The sequence below is a fragment of the Oncorhynchus gorbuscha genome, unplaced genomic scaffold (assembly GCF_021184085.1).
Source record: "Oncorhynchus gorbuscha isolate QuinsamMale2020 ecotype Even-year unplaced genomic scaffold, OgorEven_v1.0 Un_scaffold_9130, whole genome shotgun sequence".
Lineage (NCBI taxonomy): Eukaryota > Metazoa > Chordata > Actinopteri > Salmoniformes > Salmonidae > Oncorhynchus > Oncorhynchus gorbuscha.
Window position 1 is genome coordinate 1 of NW_025752167.1, and position 7,503 is coordinate 7,503.

A 7,503-nucleotide genomic window follows, 5' to 3' on the forward strand; every position below is an offset into this window, starting at 1 on the left:
AGTCATCCTACTTTAGGCCACATAGACACAACAAGATGGTTTTCAATGCGTATAATATAACCCTGTTGATGTTTTTTCAGTCATCCTACTTTAGGCCACATAGACACAACAAGATGGTTTTCAATGAGTATAATATAACCCTGTTGATGTTTTTTCAGTCATCCTACTTTAGGCCACATAGACACAACAAGATGGTTTTCAATGCGTATAATATAACCCTGTTGATGTTTTTTCAGTCATCCTACTTTAGGCCACATAGACACAACAAGATGGTTTTCAATGCGTATAATATAACCCTGTTGATATTTTTTCTCTACAGTGGTTGAGGCGTTCTTTCTGGACAGTACTACTGTGAACTATCTAGAGGTGGAAGTGTGTCCGTAAGTAGAGCCGTTCTCTAAAGGCGTTGATGGTCTGATTGATGGTTCTCCAGTAGCACTATACTGATTATTGCTCTTCTGTTGCAGACATGGACAACACTTGGTGTTACTGCTCTCTGGAAGAGGTCACGCATTCATGGTACGTGAACACCCTCACATCCTCCCTATGAATGGATGGGACTGGATGGATGAATGCCTGGATGGATGAATGAATGACTGGATGGATGGATGAATGAATGGATGGATGAATGACTGAATGGATGGATGGATGAATGACTGAATGGATGAATGACTGGATGGATGGATGGATGAATGACTGAATGGATGGATGGATGAATGACTGGATGGATGGATGAATGACTGAATGGATGAATGACTGAATGGATGGATGGATGAATGACTGGATGGATGGATGAATGACTGAATGGATGAATGACTGAATGGATGGATGGATGAATGACTGGATGGATGGATGAATGACTGAATGGATGAATGACTGAATGGATGGATGGATGAATGACTGGATGGATGGATGAATGACTGAATGGATGAATGACTGAATGGATGGATGGATGAATGACTGAATGGATGGATGAATGACTGAATGGATGGATGGATGAATGACTGAATGGATGAATGACTGAATGGATGGATGGATGAATGACTGGATGGATGGATGAATGACTGAATGGATGAATGACTGAATGGATGGATGGATGAATGACTGGATGGATGGATGAATGAGTGAATGGATGGATGAATGACTGAATGGATGGATGAATGACTGAATGAGTGAATGGATGAACGAATGACTGAATGGATGGATGAATGATTGAATGGATGAATGAATGATTGAATGGATTAATGGATGGATGAATCACGGAATGTATGAATGAATGATTGAATGGATTAATGGATGGATGAATGACGGAATGGATGAATGAATGATTGAATGGATTAATGGATGGATGAATGACGGAATGGATGGATGAATGACTGAATGGATGAATGACTGAATGGATGAATGACTGAATGGATGGATGGATGGATGACTGAATGGATGGATGGATGAATGATTGAATGGATGAACGAATGATTGAATGGATGGATGGATGGATGACTGAATGGATGGATGGATGGATGGATGAATGATTGAATGGATGAACGAATGATTGAATGGATGGATGGATGGATGACTGAATGGATGGATGGATGAATGATTGAATGGATGAACGAATGATTGAATGGATGGATGAACGAATGATTGAATGGATGGATGGATGGATGACTGAATGGATGGATGGATGAATGATTGAATGGATGAACGAATGATTGAATGGATGGATGGATGGATGGATGACTGAATGGATGAATGGATGAATGGATGAATGACTGAATGGATTAATTAATGACTGGATGAATGACTGAATGGATGGATGAATGATTGAATGATTGGATGGATGGATGGATGAATGACTGAATGGATTAATTAATGAATTAATGCATGAATGAATGAACAATGGAACAGTACAATGTATTACACTCATATCTTATGAATATTTAGTTCTGCCCCAATATATTTCATCTAGTTATATTCACACAGACCTGTATTTCGTCACTCACCCTAACAGTAATCTAAGGGTCCAACAGATACAGTCATCAGTTTGGTCTTAAACCAATATTTTGTTTTTGTTTCCAGCAACAACTGCCTCTGTCGTTCACGGCAACCATCACAGGAAACAGGTGGGAGGGTGAGGCTCTTCTTCCCTGGTGCTACTTCCCCCCTAACGTGAACAAGATGAACTCGTACGCTTTATCCATTTGGTCCTGGGCGGGGCGTACCTACGAGTCCCTCACCCCGTCCCCCAGGTTGACTTAGTGGAGGGACAGAAGCCCAACTTGTGAGTCTGTTTATTGCCTTCAGAAAGTATTTACAGACCGACGTTTTCCACATTGTGCTGTTGTTACAGCCTGAATGTAAAATGGATTAAATGCTTGCCGTGCTTCTACACCTGCATTGCTTGCTGTTTGGGGGTTTTAGGCTGGGTTTCTGTACAGCACTTTGAGATATCAGCTGATGTGCGAAGGGCTATGTAAATACATTTGATTTGATTACAAAAATAATTTGTCACTGGCCTACACAGAATACCCCATCATGTCAAAGTGGAATTATGTATTTTTATTTATGTTTTATTTTTTTACTCAGTTGCCCGAGAGGAAGGAAACTGCTCAGGATTTCCCCATAAGGCCAATAGTGACTTTAAAACAGTTACAGAGTTCAATGGCTGTGATAGGAGAAAACTGAGGATGGATCAATAACATTGTAGAATACTCCACATACTTCAACCTACAGTGTTGACCCTTTAAATACTGATCAAATGGTATGAGGCCTACAGTGTTGACCCTTAAATACTGGATCAGTAATGGTATGAGGCCTACAGTGTTGAGGCCCTTTAAATACTGATCAGTAATGGTATTGAGGCCTACAGTGTTGACCTTTAAATACTGATCAGTAATGGTATTGAGGCCTACAGTGTTGACCCTTTAAATACTGATCAGTACGGTATTGAGGCCTACAGTGTTGACCCCTTAAATACTGATCAGTAATGGTATTGAGGCCTACAGTGTTGACCCTTTAAATACTGATCAGTAATGGTATTGAGGCCTACAGTGTTGACCCTTTTAAATACTGGATCAGTAATGGTATTGAGGCCTACAGTGTTGACCCTTAAATACTGATCAGTAATGGTATTGAGGCCTACAGTGTTGACCCTTAAACTGATCAGTAATGGTATTGAGGCCTACAGTGTTGACCCTTAAATACTGATCAGTAATGGTATTGAGGCCTACAGTGTTGACCCTTTAATACTGATCAGTAATGGTATTGAGGCCTACAGTGTTGACCCTTTAAATACTGATCAGTAATGGTATTGAGGTCTACAGTGTTGACCCTTTAAATACTGATCAGTAATGGTATTGAGGCCTACAGTGTTGACCCTTTAAATACTGATCAGTAATGGTATTGGAGGCCTACAGTGTTGACCCTTTAAATACTGATCAGTAATGGTATTGAGGCCTACAGTGTTGACCCTTTAAATACTGATCAGTAATGGTATTGAGGCCTACAGTGTTGACCCTTTAAATACTGATCAGTAATGGTATTGAGGCCTACAGTGTTGACCCTTTAAATACTGATCAGTAATGGTATTGAGGCCTACAGTGTTGACCCTTTAAATACTGATCAGTAATGGTATTGAGGCCTACAGTGTTGACCCTTTAAATACTGATCAGTAATGGTATTGAGGCCTACAGTGTTGATCCATCTGATCAGTGAGATGATTATGGCGGCTTGCCTTTTTTGGTTGAATAAATGTAATGTACTGTGAAAGTGTTGCTAATGACTCGTTAGCCATGAGCAAAATGTTGCTACAACATTGATCAATGATATGTTTAGGGCCACAACGTCCGCTTCGATGCAGAGCCGCAGTTTGAGTCAGAAGACTCTCTAACTACTGTACATAAATATAAATGACATGTCTGTCTTTGTCAGAGGACTCGAGTCACTGTAGATACTGTCTATAGAAAAGGGTCCATGTCTGTCTATAGAAAAGGAGGGTTCATGTCTGTCTATAGAAAAAAAGGAGTTCATGTCTGTCTGTAAAAGGAGGGTTCATGTCTGTCTGTAGAAAAGGAGGGTTCATGTCTGTCTGTAGAAAAGGAGGGTTCATGTCTGTCTGTAGAAAAGGAGGGTTCATGTCTGTCTGTAGAAAAGGAGGGTTCATGTCTGTCTGTAGAAAAGGAGGGTTCATGTCTGTCTGTAGAAAGGAGGGTTCATGTCTGTCTGTAGAAAGGAGGGTCCATGTCTGTCTATAGAAAGGAGGGTTCAGAAAAGGAGGGTTCATGTCTGTCTATAGAAAAGGAGGGTCCATGTCTGTCTAAAAAAGGAGGGTTCATGTCTGTCTGTAGAAAAGGAGGGTTCAGAAAGGAGGGTTCATGTCTGTCTGTAGAAAAGGAGGGTTCATGTCTGTCTGTCCATGAAAAAGGAGGGTTCATGTCTGTCTGTAGAAAAGGAGGGTTCATGTCTGTCTGTAGAAAAGGAGGGTCCATGTCTGTCTGTAGAAAGGAGGGTCCAGAAAAGGAGGGTTCATGTCTGTCTGTAGAAAAGGAGGGTTCATGTCTGTCTATAGAAAAGGAGGGTTCATGTCTGTCTATAGAAAGGAGGGTTCATGTCTGTCTGTAGAAAAGGAGGGTCATGTCTGTCTGTAGAAAAGGAGGGTTCATGTCTGTCTGTAGAAAAGGAGGGTTCATGTCTGTCTGTGAAGGACAGTCCTTCATGTCTGTCTGTAGAAAAGGAGGGTTCATGTCTGTCTGTAGAAAAGGATGTCTGTCTATAGAAAGGAGGGTTCATGTCTGTCTGTAGAAAAGGAGGGTTCCATGTCTGTCTGTCTAGAAAAGGAGGGTCTGTCTGTAGAAAAGGAGGGTGTCTGTCTGTAGAAAAGGAGGGTTCATGTCTGTCTGTAGAAAAGGAGGGTTCATGTCTGTCTATAGAAAAAGGAGGGTCTGTCTGTAGAAAAGGAGGGTTCATGTCTGTCTGTAGAAAAGGAGGGTTGTCTGTCTGTATGTCTGTCTGTAGAAAAGGAGGGTCCATGTCTGTCTGTAGAAAGGAGGGTTCATGTCTGTCTGTAGAAAAGGAGGGTTCATGTCTGTCTGTAGAAAGGAGGGTTCATGTCTGTCTGTAGAAAAGGAGGGTTCATGTCTGTCTGTAGAAAAGGAGGGTTCATGTCTGTCTGTAGAAAAGGAGGGTCTGTAGAAAAGGAGGGTTCATGTCTGTCTGTAGAAAAGGAGGGTTCATGTCTGTCTGTAGAAAAGGAGGGTTCATGTCTGTCTGTTCATGTCTGTCTGTAGAAAAGGAGGGTTCATGTCTGTCTGCCTTTCTTTAGTCAAAACACAGTCTCTTCCTTCTTTAGACACACAATGTTCAAGGCTGAAACTCTAACAGAGCATTTTTCAGGAGAAGACTGCATTGCCGACTCTATACAAACACACACACTGCCAACTCTACTTTTAAAAATATGTTTAGATGACGGAGATAAAGTCTACTCCTCTGCAGCATAACTATTCCGTGTGTGTGTGTGACAGAGACACCTCTCCACCACTGCGTGTGTGTGTGTGTGTGTGTGTGTGTGTGTGTGTGTGTGTGTGTGTGTGTGTGTGTGTGTGTGTGTGTGTGTGTGTGTGTGTGTGTGTGTGTGTGTGTGTGTGTGTGTGTGTGTGTGTGTGTGTGTGTGTGTCATCTCTCCACCACTGTGTGTGTGTTTGTGTGTGTGTGTGTGTGTGTGTGTGTGTGTGTGTGTGTGTGTGTGTGTGTGTGTGTGTGTGTGTGTGTGTGTGTGTGTGTGTGTGTGTGTGTGTGTGTGTGTGTGTGTGTGTGTGTGTGTGTGCGTGCGTGCGTGTGTGTGCGTCACCTCTCCACCACTGCATAAGTATTCAGTGCTTAGATGTGTTATCTGTCAGTGGACAGATTCCAATAGTCGGCCCCATGTTTTATTACACTGAGAAAATTAAATGCAAATTCACAGGTTTCTGTGTGCGCGTGTGTCTCAAATTCACACATTGTGTGTGTTACCAAACTGACAGACTGCACTTTTTCTCTCTCTCTCTCTCTCTCTCTCTCACGACACAGCCACCTCTTGGAATATTTCCAAGACTTTCGCCTGCAAAGCATCATGGGAGGGGACTGGGTCCAGCCCGAGTCGGATCTCTGGAAGGGAAAGTGATGAGTCGGGAGAACACACACACTGGAACAAACACGCGTGATGACAGCAGGTGCGACCAAAGTCACGGAGGAGGAACGATCGATCTTGATTAGTTAATGATGTCAGACTGGATGAAATATGTTACCAGTTTGTCAGATGGTATTAACACCTCACCTCAAACTGCCTTTTACCCAACTGCCAGAGGCCTGGTTCAAAACACACATGAAGGAGTTTCTAGTTTGTATTTTTCTATGAATGAAAGGGAGAATCAAAGTGTATTATATCTGTGCTTTCTGTTTTATAGATTTATTTCTTTTCTCTGAAATGAAAGACCATTGAATTTGATCATTTTCAATGGTACCTCCAATTCATTGTGGGAGTATCATTGTTATTCAATTAGATGAAGGCTCATCATGACGAGTTTACACTTTTGATTCATGGTTTCGTGCAATGCATTGATCATCACACACCAATATGTCTGTAATTCATGATTGTGACCAATTCTACTGTGCAGAAGCTGGAGTAAGGCTGTTTTTGCTTCAATTATTCCCGAGCAAATGAAAATGGATTGTCTGGCATCCCAAATGGCATCCTATTCCCTGTTTTAGTGCACTACTTTTCAGAAGTAGTTAACTACATAGGGAATAGGGTGCCATTTGGGATGCCAGACATTGAGATAATTAGTAGTCATTAGATAACGGCCATATGTGCCCTTTTTTTGTAATGATGTTAAATGAGCTCTTGGGTCGTCATTACTTCTGGGATCCATACAGGACTGTTGTCTTATGGAATGGTAATGTACGTAGATGGGCTGCAGCCTATCAAATAAATACACGGAGTAAACGGTGTCCCGTGGAGCTTTGTCATTGATGTGCTTCCCACTGTCATGTTCAGACAACTTGAACACTCCATATGATGTGCATCACATGCGCTTACACTCACACACTATAATCACAGCCCTCTTATCCAGGGTATTACTCTTCCCACAGTCTCACTAGAGACTCACAAACCATCCCATCAAACGTTTGTGAGGCTCTCTACCCTCCAGCAAGTCCTCTGCTCCTTCTCTCTGCAATCTGCTCCTCTGTCCTTCTGCTCCATCAGTCTGCTCCATCAGTCTGCTCCATCACTCCGTTCCTATTATTATCCATAAACCTGTAAGTCACCTCAGCAGGGACCTCACGTGTGTATTCATCAAGCCTCTCTCTCTTTCTCTCTCTGCCTCTTTCTCTTCCTCTTTCTTCCTCTTCTCTCTTCCTCTCTCACTCTTCCTCTTTTTTCTCTCTGTCTCTTCTTTTTCTCTCTGCCTCTTTCTCTTCCTCTCTCACTCTTCCTCTTTTCTCTCTGTCTCTGACTCTTTTCTCTCT

At 42.1% G+C, this 7,503-nt stretch overlaps 1 pseudogene; it reads left to right on the forward strand.

Annotated features, from left to right (window-relative positions):
- Positions 1–312: 312 nt before the first annotated feature.
- On the forward strand, positions 313–6,984 carry LOC124030069 (annotated as a pseudogene).
- The last annotated feature ends 519 nt before the right edge of the window (positions 6,985–7,503 follow it).